This window comes from Typopeltis vanoorti, chromosome 5 (assembly GCF_054136105.1).
Source record: "Typopeltis vanoorti isolate ZY-2024b chromosome 5, IOZ_Tvanoo_1.0, whole genome shotgun sequence".
In the NCBI taxonomy this organism is placed as follows: domain Eukaryota; kingdom Metazoa; phylum Arthropoda; class Arachnida; order Uropygi; family Thelyphonidae; genus Typopeltis; species Typopeltis vanoorti.
In genome coordinates, this window is record NC_143553.1 from 29032444 (window position 1) to 29046900 (window position 14457).

The window sequence follows — 14457 nt, forward strand, 5'->3', positions numbered from 1 at the left end:
TTGTCACTCACTAAATCTTTTAAAATAATTTTTTCATAAGATAAACCAGTATATCATGATAATGAGAGTAGATGTTATAATAAATTTAGTTTAATCCTTTATTCCGAGAGTAGATGTTATTTGTTTAAACAAAACATCTAATCTTTCATTGCCTTTTTTCTGATATATAATCATAACCAGCATAAATTGGTACATTAAAAAAGCACAGTTGTAAAAATATCTGAAGAATAACAGGTTATGTTTATTGAACTAAATAAATATTCAAAGCCATGAGCAGTTAATACGCATGATGCATGAATCTATTATCCCAATCTGCAGTGATTTCTTTTAAATAGATAACAAGTAGTTGTTGCTGTAGTATATAGGCTTGATGAATTCCAAGACCAGATGAGTGCTTTTTTTTTGATTGTCATTTAAAATAAAAATCTAGTTTCTGGTCAAATGGCAGTAGAAACTTATATATCAGAAAAAAGCTGCCTTTTTTCTGATATATAATCATAACCAGCATAAATTGGTACATTAAAAAAGCACAGTTGTAAAAATATCTGAAGAATAACAGGTTATGTTTATTGAACTAAATAAATATTCAAAGCCATGAGCAGTTAATACGCATGATGCATGAATCTATTATACCAATCTGCAGTGATTTCTTTTAAATAGATAACAAGTAGTTGTTGCTGTAGTATATAGGCTTGATGAATTCCAAGACCAGATGAGTGCTTTTTTGCCATTGTCATTTAAAATAAAAATCTAGTTTCTGGTCAAATGGCAGTAGAAGCTTAAAATAAAATTTCACATCAAATAAATGTGATATGTATATAAAAATTGTTAGGGCATTACAAGAAACATATGCATCATCCCCTGCATATTGGATTGGAGACTTGAAAAAGTTCAATGTTTGGTCTGTAGAGTAGTGTTAGATACTGAATGGAGAACTTCTTGACAAGTTATTCATTCAGGATCTAACATGTAAGCATTACAAAATTACAAAGAAATTTGCATAATACCTGCTTACCAGCGGAAGGTGAGAAATCCCTAAGTTGTTGTATATGAAAGTATGTATCAGTATGAGTAATATATTGGAATTTATTTATTGTAAAACGGAAAGCTAAAAATCAAGAATAATGTCAGATTAGCATTTCATGTAAAGGAATAATGGCTTAATTTATGTATTATCAAACTATCATAAAATCGTAAGTCGCTAGGTGAGAAATGACTAATAGGATCAACGATCACGTCTAAGCCGCAAGTTCCTGTCGCAACACCGAAGGCTGTAGTTTTCGGCGTTACGACAGGTACGTAATGCCGTAGGTAACCCCCCCCTCCTAATAGCAAGGAGGAAAAGCAAGGGGATCAACCTAAGGGCGATGTAAGCTAAGGATCATGTGAAAAATAATACAGAAAAGAGGGTGCTGAGAAAAAGTATTTAAGGCAATACGCGCCAAGCTCTAGGTTTTTTTCCTGTTTTCGTCCGAGATTTTGGAGATCGAGGACTCTCAACGTGTGATCAGAGATAGGACAAGCCGAGGGTGCTATGTTGATGACAGCTGGCCGTATTCATGACCTGCGCTGAGAGGTAATTCACAGAGATCTGTACGAGAATCAACAGCTCATGCAGAATGGTGCCACACACTGAACGACCCACCCGAGCGAGCGGAGCGGAGAAAGCTCGTAGCAACACCCATTTCTTGATTTTGTGTCCGGTAGCAGAGAACAGAACAACTTAGCCACAAGACGAAGGATGACCCAAGCAACACGTGGCAGCTAATAGACCTTCGGAGGGACTTGGTAAAGTAAAGATTCTTCAGTTTTATATCATGAGATTGTTTGAAGGTAGAATTTGTGTCTTGATAAAGCAAGAGTGAGGACATTTTAGAGAACTTTGATAGGATAGAGTAATTAATACAGCCAAATCTATATCATAAATCTCTAACGTGTATATGATTGAAATAGTGAAAATCCTTTGTTGATTGAGTAAACTTAACTAAGAGAGAAATGATGAGAAGTATCTATTTAAAGTAAATGTGAATGAAGGAACTTGACTTGAGTGTAACATTGTTTAAATTATCCATTTGTATTACATGATTTTGCATGTCAGTTTATGTGAGAAAGTCAGATTAGTATTGAACAGTTTGTATAGATAAGCATAAGACATTAAATTAGCTAGAAATTCAGGAGTTTTGATAACTTGATACAGGATTTAATGTACCTGTCTTTTAGCATTAATAAACATGTTTTGTTATTTGAACCTGAGTCTTGCCTGAATTCGAGGCAACCTACCACTTGTAAAATTCGAACCAAATAGCGGGAAGGAGTTTAGAAAATTATATAATAGAGATTAGATCTTAGGTCACGACTGCAAGGAACCAAGATCTATATACTCGCGTGTGAATTTAGATTAACGTACATGCCTAAAACCTAGGAATATTTTCCTGAGCCTGAATTATATTGTTATAGGAAGCTGGCTGGTGCAGTTAAAATAAAAAGTTGCCAGTTTCTGAAGAGGAAATATCCATAAGAGTCAACCCAGATTATATGGTAGCCAAGATATAAGATAGAGAGGTAGAGAACAATATATATAACAATGAATGATAAGTAATATCATTACAGTAGCATTTCCAGACTAGGTAAAAAATAAATGAAAAATATCAAAAAAAGAAGAAAAAAATTAATAAAATAGAAAAAAACCCTTCATCAACCTGTGGTACTAATGTAACATAGGTTTAGAATGTTTCTTGGGTGGATGTCATATAGAAAAAAAAAAGTAAAATAAAATGAGAAGCATGATTGAGGCATTGAATATGAGGATCAAGTGAAGATTCGGAAAGAATGAATGACTTGGTTGCAAACAAAGAGAATGTATACCATAAGGTTGTTGTGAAAAATGCCACACGACAAGCTGATAAATAAATTGAAACAGATGGGATATTGGATAACAGACTTCTGAGTTGGATCAGTGATTGGCTTCAGATAGGTATCAGAAAGCTTGTATATGGGGGCACCCCCAATATATATATATATATATATTTGTATATGGGGGTGCAGCACCCCCCCACATATATATATATAAATTATTCAATATATATATTAATGATATTGGGATGGGTTTAACTAGTGATATGCAGCTGTTTGCAGATAAAATTTGGTAGAGCAATGCAGAGTCAAGCAGATGTTGAGGTCTTACAGGAGGACTTAAATAGATTGCATGAATGGGCAGGTAAGTGGAGCTATCAGTTTTTCATGTTGCAGCGTGTTGAGTTTTGAAATTTGGTAAGCAGCAATGGGATGCAAAGCATACAGTTGGTGGGGAAACTTTAAAGAAAGTAGAGGATATGAAAGATCTGGGAGTGGTGGTGGACAAGGACCTGAAATTCAAGGGTCACATTTCACAAGTTGTGAAGACGTCACATCGGATAATGGCAATGATGTAGAGGACCCTGACATACAGAAACAAAGAGGTTACGATGCCATTGTATAAGGCCTCATATGGATTATTGTGCATAGATTTGGTCAACGAGTTTTCATGGTGGTGATGAGGATATGTTAGAAAGGGTCCAGAGAAGATTCACAAAGGTGGTTAGCAGCTTTTGGAATGTGGAGCACAAGGACATATCGAGAAAATGTAAATTGCAAAGCCTCATGAATAGGAGGAGGAGGTGGGGGGATATGATTGAGACATATGGGATTTTTCATAGAATGGATGAGGAGGATGTGAGCAGAGGAGCAAGGAATAGGTTCTTTGTACAGAGAATGGTTGGCGAGTCGAATGCATTGCTTGATTACGTTGTGAATGTAGACACATGGAATCAGTTTAAGGCATGGTTGGATGAGCATTGTGTGATAGTGTGTACCTTCCATGATGAGTCTCTGACTCCATGGAAGTCAGATAATAATAATAAAATAAAAGACAACTGTGACTACACTGCATTACCCAAGTATAACAGTGGTGAGTTGAGGAAGTGAGCAAAGGTCATGAATAGTATGCTAGCAGAGCTGTGTGAAGAGAAAGGAGTGCATTTTGTAATGAGATGAATTTGATGGATGGGGTGAGGGTGTATAAGAGGAATGGACTGCATTTAAATGTTATTTGTGTTAGTCAAATAGAGTGGAAAAGCTGTTGCTGGGAGAGTAATGACTACAGTTAATAGAAGATCTGAAGAAATAAGATGTGATGTTGAACAGCCAGAAAATAAGATTGTTATCTCCTAGACATCTCCATGGAATCAGAGGTTAATTGTGGGAGATCTTTTCTAACCTTTCACACAATGCCCATTATACCTGTTCAACTTGTTCACCTTCTTTGTTAACAAAACACCATACAATTTCTAGTGCTGATCCTTTGTTCTCACCTCTCTCCTACCATGCTGGAAAAAAAAGGCTTTTGTATCAAACCTATAAAATCACTTCAATAACTTATATGCTTATCATGTCCCATTTTATTTCATTATCAGTTAGTTTTTTTGAATCCCAGAGATTCAAATTCTCATAGGGAGCATTCCATAAACAATGAATTCAGGTGGTGAACCTTCATAAGCCTAGAGGCTGGTCAAAGTCTCAAGTGGAGGAAGCCAGGTGATTGCATGTGATTTGTTCAGTAGTTCACAGGCTGTGGAATCAATTCCAACAGCTACAAATAGTATCCCAGAGATGCAATGAAGGAAGGACATGGGCTACACTGGTGGATGACTGATATCTCCAATTATCTGCTTGCTGAAACAGGAGTGCTATTCTGAATTAGTTATGCTCTAACCTTGTATCTGCTACAGGAACATTGGTATCTGCTTCCACTATGTGCAGAAGGCTTCACAAATGTGGTCTGCATGCTAGGTGGCCAGCAGTCTGCATACTCCTATCCCCCATGCCACAGGAGAGAACATTTGAAATGGGCCAGGTCCACATCAACTGGACCCAAGAACAGTGGGGTTGGTATTGTTTACAGACATGGCATCCTGATTTGCCCTACAAAGCAATATTGGGCATGCTTTGATATGGAGGGGACCAGGAACACTTATGGTGGAGGTAGTATGATTTCGAGAGGCATCTCATGGGGTGGGTGCACTGACCTGTATGTACTTCTTAGCAGAACCATGAATGCTGCAACTTAGAGAGATGAGATCCTAGACCCTTATGTTTGTCCATATGCAGGTGCATTAGGGAGAGACATTTATTCTACAAGATGATAATGCTCATCCTCATCAAGCAAAGTTTGTTGACTAGTATCTTCAAGAAGAGACTGTTGTACATATGGAGACCCTCCACCAGCTCTCCTGACCTTAATCCTGTTGAGGATATCTGGGGTGCTGTAGGTAGATGTCTTGGTGTTCTCTTCCCCTCCTCCCCAATACCTCAAGGGACTTAAGAGAGTTTTGCAGAAGCAATGGTTGTTACTACCATTGCTTCTGCTGAATCAATAAGAAATGTGGTCACCCCTGAAACAATACAGTGCTTACAATGTTTCATACTGTATATAATTCAGTTTTTGAATTATCATGATTTTTCTCTTTGCTCCTTAGTTTATGAAAACCTATGTACACACACACAGTAAATCTTACTTACATGGATTTGAATTACACTGGATTTGCGGATATGCAGTTGCAGTACTTTGACCTAGAATAGCCATACCCTTTATCAAGTGACACTGAGCACAATAAATGGCTTTCCTACATTCTCTGTCCAAAAAGAAACTGACCTTTTCGAAAATAGAAGAAACTAGTGGCGCTACCTGTTGTATCTTTTTGTTGTCGAAAGCGTACTTCACTAATGTTGTGTCAACTGTTTATGACATTTGTTTCATTAGAAGCCGAGTTATAGTGGCAGTGTGTTTTGATGAACGGTCAGAAAATGAGTTTCAAACAGAGAACTGCGATTGACTTTTGTGTTAAACTTGGTAAAAGTTTTACCGAAACGCATCAAATGCTTCAAAAAGCATACGGTGATGAATGCTTATCCCGTACTCAAGTTTACAAGTGGTTTAAGCGATTTCAAAGTGGTCGTGAGACCCTTGAGTACGACGAAAAGCCAGGCCATGCAAAATCTGGACTGAGTGAAATTAACATCCAAAAAGTGCGTGATTTCATCAAAGAAAACCCGAAATCATCCGTGAGATTGATTGAAGATGAATTGGGGATTCTAAAATCAACTGAGCACAACATTTTGACCGAGAGTTTGAGCCTTCATAAATTGAATTCGCGATTTGTTCCCCACAAGTTGACCGATGACCAAAAAATGTATCGAAATTTAACACTGCAAGGACCTCATTAAAACCGCTCGTAAGAACTCAGACTTTCTTGAAACGATTGTTACTGGTGACGAAACGTGGTGTTTTGAGTATGAGCCTGAAACAAAGTGCCAGAGTGCTGAGTGGAGACCACCAGAAGAGAGGCATCCCAAAATATGTTGCTTGGAGAAGTCAAAAGTAAAGACAATGCTGATTTGGTTCTACGATTCCAAGGGCATTATCCACAAGGAATTTGTTCCGCCTGTTCAAACAGTCAATGGTGAGTTTTATCTCAAGATTTTGAAGTGATTGATAGCGAGAATTCGTCACGTGCGGCATGAATATCGTGATGCAGGCAGCTAGTCACTTTTGCACGATAATGTATCATCTCATCGTTCGAACATTGAGACAGTTTTTGAGCAAAAACCAAGTTTGTGTGTTCGATCACTTGCTGTATTCACCTGATTTAGCACCGTTTGACTTCTTTCTCTTCCCCTGACTTCATTTGCTGATGAAAGGAAAACGATACACCATTGAAAACGTTCAAGTGGCAGTAACCACAACCCTCAACAGTATCCCCAAAACCGATATTAAAAAACTCATTTAACTTCATTTAACGAATTAATTGACCGTGCTAAACGCTGTATTGAAGCTGAGGGAGAGTATATTGATTGAAATAAATGATTTGAATAATTATAATTGGCCTGTGTTTTATTTTCTATCAAAAGTTCGGTTTCTTTTGGACGGAGGATGTATAACAAGACATAACAGATGAAATTCATAATCTAATGCACAGCTGATAGTGTCATTGCCATTTTATTTGTTTCTATCTTGAGACAAATTGTAGTGAACTTATATATTCTTATTAAAAATGAAACATAAATTCTAAATATGTCTGAAAAATGTAACAGTTATGAGAATACATACATGTATTTACAGTGATGAAAAGAGGCACATTATAACTGTAGAGACTAAAGTAGCTATTATCAAATGAAATAAAAATGATAAGTTCATAAACATTACACAAACTTACAAAACGAATAACTATTAGAACTATCATAAAAGATAAAGTTTGCATTATGCAGACCCCAAAAAGTTCACTTTTCAGGGTCTTCATAATGCAATTTATGAGCGTTTACAAAAAAATTAGGCATAGGAATAAAAGAAATGGAAAAATTATTGGTAGTTTGAATTGAAGACATGTAACGATGAATACTGAAGATCTTATGCTTATCCCCTAGATGTTTTTACACAATATAAACTGATTTACAAGGGGGGTAGAGGACTGCAGCAGTATGGACTGTAAATATGTATTAGTACAGACTGTGTACATAATACTGTTTGTGTTAGTTTTCTTACAATTACGTATGGTTTCATGTTTATGTACTTGATAAGATACACAGTAAAATTTCATTTTCTTGAAGTTTTCTTTTCATAAGCTGAACCTGTTTGGCTTTAATTATTATTATTATTATTTGACACCTCCAGGGAGTCCGAAGACTCATCGAGGGAGAGGTGCCAACAGCATCGAATGATTGGGCCCCTTTCAACTACTAACCACGCTCAAACTTACTTAACTGAGCCATTAGTAATAGAGGCTCGACCAATATCCTTTGAAATGAACAAATATGTCAAAATACATTGTATTTAAGCATTTGACTTATGTTTTTCAGTTTGTTCTGAAATCAGAACCTTCAGAATGAATTAACTGCATAAGTCAAGGATTTATTGTGTGTGTGTGTGTGTGTTAAAGATACCAAGAAATTTTATATTGGTTTTAATCCTTTTCCCAAGTAAGCAAAACAAAGTTTTGCATGTGAAATATATTCACGTCTGAGCTACTTGTATATGGAGGTAATGACTTCATATCACTTGCCTTAGTATATATCCCATAAGGCAAAGCACCCCCCCCTTTCAGGCATGTATAATGGGAAGGACCACTACCCAGACCAGTTTCGAACTTTATTTAAATCTCTTCAGTGGGAGCAAGACCCGGGAGAGATACCAAGGTTGAAGTAATCCAGAAGTCATATATATCTCATATACAAGTAGACAAAAGATGCTTAACTTTCTTAATAAAAATCTCTGGATGAGAGAAAGATGTAGAAAGTTTTTTACCTTGGGTGTAAAATATTAAGGCAAGTGATATGAAGTCATTAGCCGCTATATACAAGTAGCTCAGACTTGAATATATTTCACGTGCAAAACTTTGTTTTGCTTACTTGGGAATAGGATTAAAACCAAGTATAAAATTTCTTGGTATCTTAAACGTTTTTTTTTTCTTCTTTCTTTCCAGGCGAATTTTCCAAGTCAGAGTGGGAAATATGTTATCTCGATCATATCATCAAGAACAGGGTGTTCCCCAAGGCTCTGTCTTAAGTGTGACACTTTTCGGTGTTAAAATTAACTCAATCACTGAACAACTTTCTCCCACTGTAGACAATGCTCTGTATGTTGATGACTTCACAATTGACTGCCACTCCTGTAACATGAGGGTAATTGAACGACAACTTAAGCAAGCAATTGATCATGTATCTCTGTGGACTCTTAGTAATAGGTTTAGGTTTTCAACAGAAAAAAGTGTCTGTGTACACTTCTGTCGAAAACGTACTCTTCACCCAGATCCTGAATTGAGAATGGGACACACTATTATTCCACTAGCTACAGCAGCCGAATTCTTGGGACTGATCTTTGACAGTAAACTGACATTTCTGGCACACATTCATCAACTAAGAGTGCATTGAACCTTCTTCATACTCTATCCTCTACTGAGTGGGTGCTGATTGAGCTTCATTGCTCCATCTTTATCGTGCACTTATACATTTAAAGCTGGATTATGGGTCTCAAGTGTATGGTTCTGCAATACAGAGTAACCTGCGATGGTTGAATTCCATCCATCATCAGGGTATACGGATAGCTACTGGTGCCTTTCGCACATCACCCACTCAGAGTCTTTACGTTGAAGCAAATGAACCAGCTCTATCACTGCGATGGGATGAGAACAGTTGTCTCTTAATTGTGCCCTAAAGATAAAGTCTCTCCCAGATCATCTTACATGGACTATTCTCTTTTCTCTGTACTGGGAAGCTCAATACCACACACTTCAAAGTGCCATATATCCTTTTTGTCATCATCATCGTCCGGTAGCATCCTCTAGCAAGAGGGTTGCAGCAGATGAGCAGCTCTTCTCCATTTCTCTTGGTTTGTCGCCTCCGTCATTCTTAAACCAGTCCATTCCACGATATCATTGAACCACTCTCTAGTTGATCTTCCACATCTTCTCTTCCCCTCAACTTTCTCTTGTAATATAGTTCTTGTCAGGTGTCCTGAAGAACCTCTCAGAGGATGTCCTGCAAATCTGATCTTTCTTTGCATAATATTCTTAAGCAGTGTTCTTTCCATCCCAGCTCTTAAAACCTCTTGATTTGATATTCTCTGTATAGCTAATCTTTTCCATCTTTTTATAACACATTTCCAATGCATTAATTCTTTTCATATCTCTCTTTCTGAGTGTCCATGACTCACTTCCATAACTTGCAATACTCCTGACTGTTACTTTAACTATTCCAACTCTTATTTTAATATTCTTGTTTATTAAAATTCTCTTCATTTCCATAAATGCTGATTTAGCTTTGCCTATTCTATTTCTAATGTCCAACTCTGAAGTTCCTTTCTCTGAGATCCAGCTACCTAAATATTGAAATCTTTCCTCCATATGTTATCTGTACATTATCTCCTATTTTTCTGCCCATTATCATTATCTTTATCTTCTTTGTGTTAATCCTTAGTCCATACTCTTTACAGGAGTTTTCAATTCTTTGAACAATTTGTTGTAATCCATTTTCACTTTCTGCCATCACCACTACATCATCCACTTATCTTAAGTTATTAATGATTCTTCCATTTATTTTTATTCCTTCTTCTACATCCTCAAGTGCCTCTCTAAACATCTGTTCACTATAAAGGTTAAACAATAATGGTCATAACTTGCATCCTTGTCTAACTCCTCTCTCCCCACTGGGAATTCTCCTGTTTCCTCTCCATTTACACATACCGACGCTGTTTGTGTCCAGTGTAATCTCTTTAAAATTTCCAAGTCATAAGAGTAATATCAATATTTTCTAGAATGTCAAAAAACCTTTTATGTTTCACTGTAACAAATGCCTTTTCAAAGTCTAGAAATCCCAAAAACAACTTTCTCCCATGGTTTAGTGTTTTCTCACCAATAATTCTTAGACAAGTTCTAGTGCCTCTCTAGTTCCTCTGTTGGTTTGGAATCCAAACTGTTCCTCATTCATTTCTTTTTCTATTTTACTCTTAATTCTCTCCAAAATTATTTGTGCCAGAATTTTTGCTGTGTGAGATATAAGACTTATCGTTCTAAAATTGTTACAGTCTAAAACTCCCGTCTTTTTTGGAATGGGGATAAAAATTGATCTTCTAAACTCCTCTGGTAATTCTTGTCCCTCATAAATTCCGTTAATAATTTGCCATAACACTTCCATACCTTTTTCACCTATATTCCTTATAAGTTCTATCTGTATACCAGTGGCAGCCTGTACATAAGCACTGCAACACTGCAGCATCCCCCAAGGAAAAAATTAAATTTTGTGTTTATAAATGATAACAATGCTTAAAACATTATATAAATGCAATACAACATGTTAAAGGTTACAGCTTATGTTTTGACAGTGATGAATAGTTAATAATTGGAATTGTTTGATTAACGCTTTAGATTACGAAACAAATACACTGCGATCTAACGCAGTGTTGGAATTATAAAGTGTGACCAATCGCAGCCAGTCTCACTGATATTCGTTTGCACTTGTGATTGCACGTTACAAGTCGTTCCGACACTGCTTGGTTGGGCAGTGTATCATATGCTTGCGCATGTTATTTCTGTGAGATACAAAACTTTTATTATTGGTGTGTGTTTGTGGTGAACTATTTTTTGCAAATCTTATTTTATTCTGTTAAAATAACATACAATTATTTATTTATTATAGATACAAGGCTGAATTATGATGAAAGTTGCTGTTGAAAATATGAAAAGAATTATATTTTTTCAATTATCGTTACATGAAACAAATACACTGTGATCTAATGCAGTGTCAGAATTATTGTTTGGCGAAATGCAGCCAGACTCACCGATAATCGTTTGCGCTTGCACGTTACAAGGTCATTCTGACACTGCTTGGTTGGGCAGCATATCATATGCTTGCACACATTATTTCTGTGAGATACGAAACTTTTATTATTGGTGTTTGTTCATGGTGAGGGTGAAATATTTTTAATAAAGCATTTTTTTAATATGTAAATTTATTTATTAATAAATTGGTTACTGATTAGGAAAAAAAAATTTTTTTTATTTTAATTTTATATGCAGCACCCCCACTTAAAAATTTCACCAGCCACCACTGCTGTATACCATCTATTCCAGGGGATTTTCCTCCGTTCATCTTTTGAATTGCTAGATTCAATTCCTCCCTCATGATGTGCAGCCTCTGCCCACTATGCTCTTTCATTTGTTCTCCTCTTTCTGTCTTCATAAAGTTTACTTACATATTCTTCTCATCTCTGTAATATCTTCTCTTTTTCTATCAAAATTTGACCTCTTTCATTCTTGACTGCTCCAGTCCTTTGCATCTTTCTCCTTCCTGTCATCATATTCATTTTTTTATAAACACCTTTTATGTCATTTCTTTCTGCCTTTGCTGTTGTATCTTTTACTTATTTCATCTAACCACTCTTCCTTTTTCCTTCTTATCTCCTTTTGGTATGCGTATTAAAGAGACTATGCAAACTCCTGGTATAAATGGTTGGGCAGTGACAACATTGCCTACACTAAACATAACAGCATCCCGCAACCTCTCACTTTGTCAGCTACAGAAATCTCATACTCCATCTATCTACCTCCAATTGTTTAATGCACACAGAGCAGCACATTCTGATTTCTTGCCTATCTATACTGATGGTTGAAGAACTAATACCTCTGTTGGCTGTGCTTCCTGACATTATTGTCTCCAACCAGATTGCACCTGATTGCAATAATTATATAGCAGAGTTACATGCCATTCAGCTTGCACTTGTTCATATAAAAGAAAACTGCTACCAAAAGTGTATAATTTATACAGACTCATTGAGCTCTTTACAGGCTATCTCCTCTCCTATGCATAATCCACATCCACTACTTTATGAGGTGTTACACCTGTTTCACAAAATGAAAATCCTTCATTTTTATGTTCAGTTGTGCTGGATTCCCAGCCACATTAGAATTAAGGGAAATGAGGATGCAGATGCAACTGCTAAATCAGCTCAAACTTTCTCCACGTACTGTTTGAGAGTACTATATACAGACTACAGGCAGTTTATTCAATCAAAGCTAATTGCTCAATGGCAGTCATGGCAGGAAGCATTAACAAACAAATTATATGACATTAAACCTGAAATCAAGCATTGGCATTCTAGTCAACGAATAAAGAGAAGAGAGGAAGTTGTTCTCAATAGGCTCCGCATAGGTCGCAGTCATCTTACACATTCTTATTTATTGAGAGCTAATGACCCTCCCATGTGTGAAAAATGAAACTATTTATCATATACTGGTAGAGTGCCAGCACTTTGCATGGGAGAGGAATGAAATTTTTGCTTACCTAGCCAGACCATATACACTCAGGCAGATGCTGACAGACTCGGGTAGATTGCATGGTGTTTTTAATTGTTTACAAAGAATTAATTTATACAAACACATTTGACTGTAATTTTTATATGTAAATACTGTATTGCTTCACTTAACTTTTGTACGTATACGTATATATTACAAAATATGTAATGTTTTGTGATGTATATGTGCAGGAGTTGAGTACTGATGTATATATTATTTGTTAGGTTAATTTCTGACCAATCATGTATTTCTGTAGCCTTGTGTTACCTTGTAATTTTTTTAATATGTAAATACCACACTGCTAAACTTAATTTTTATGTATACATAATGTATAATAATTCCTCTTTAACTCTAGGTATTACTGTAATAATATTTGTTGTAATCTTATTGTAGTAATCTTATATGTAGATACTGCATTCCTTTGCTTGGTGTTGTACATGCATTTTGTTTATTAACGTATATTGTTCTCTAATTATGTACTGCCTTAAATGCTGCAGTAATTTTGTTTATGTGTAGATACGGCATTGCTCAGCTTAACTTTTGTGCATACATATTATTTACTAATTATGTATTGCTGTAGGACACCTTGTATATTTTGTGTAACCTTCTTGTAATTTTGTTTATATGTAGATACCACATTGCCAAATTTTATTTTTATGCATGCATGTTGTATAATAATTTTTTTTTGCCTATTTATGAATGGTTGTAAAAACATCTGTTATAATTTTAACTGTATGTAGACGCTGCATTCCTTGGCTTGTACTTGTATTGTTGACAATTTTTGTACTACTATAACCTTTACCTTGTGTCTTGCTGTGCCCTCTGCAGCAATTCTGTTTCTATGTAGATGCTGCTTTGTGGGACCTAATTTTTGTACAGGCATATTGTTACAATTTTCTTTAACTACTTATGTATAGTTGTAACCTTAGTATGGCACAGTATAACCTATGTAGTTTTTTTGCCAAATAAACTATAAACCATCAAACCATCTCCTGGGTCTGGCTCCCACTGATGAGACCTCAATAAAGATTATATAGTAAACCTCTGCAATTTTTTTGGTCCAGCTGACTATCAACGTAGCACGGAGGATTTGGACTTCCAGTCTTAAAATTCTGCTATTTAAGCAATACAGCTTCAAAAATCCATAAAATATTGCAAACTAATCACACATGTGCAGACCTTCTCCAGTACTACCTGGGTTTTTCATCTTCCCCTGTTTGGAGTTAATGATTATAAAGGTCCAAAAGCTGAGATTGTTCCTGAATACTACAACACTCTGCACTTAACTCTAAGACTGCTAAAACACTCCGGAATTGACATTCTTTCCATTAAAAAAAGAGTAAAATTTGGTATAAAGAAATCTTTAATCTCTTTCGCTGCAAAGTTCCACAGTTGGATACTGACAACAATATTTTGTTTCATAACTTGATGAAGTTCCAAAGGTACCTTAACAGGAAGGATCTTGCTTGGAGAATTGCATATGGCTACCTGCCAGTCAATGCCATCAAATTGAGGTACTTGAACATTGGAGTTCCAATCTATGACATCTGTTACCAATTGGAAACAGTAGAACATTCGT

The 14457-nt window shown here is 36.0% G+C and overlaps 1 protein-coding gene across 1 annotated transcript in view; it reads left to right on the forward strand.

Moving 5' to 3' along the window:
• Positions 1 to 14457, forward strand: part of LOC150106277 (cGMP-specific 3',5'-cyclic phosphodiesterase-like) — a 474780-nt gene that overhangs the window by 424799 nt on the left and 35524 nt on the right. The window lies entirely within an intron of this gene.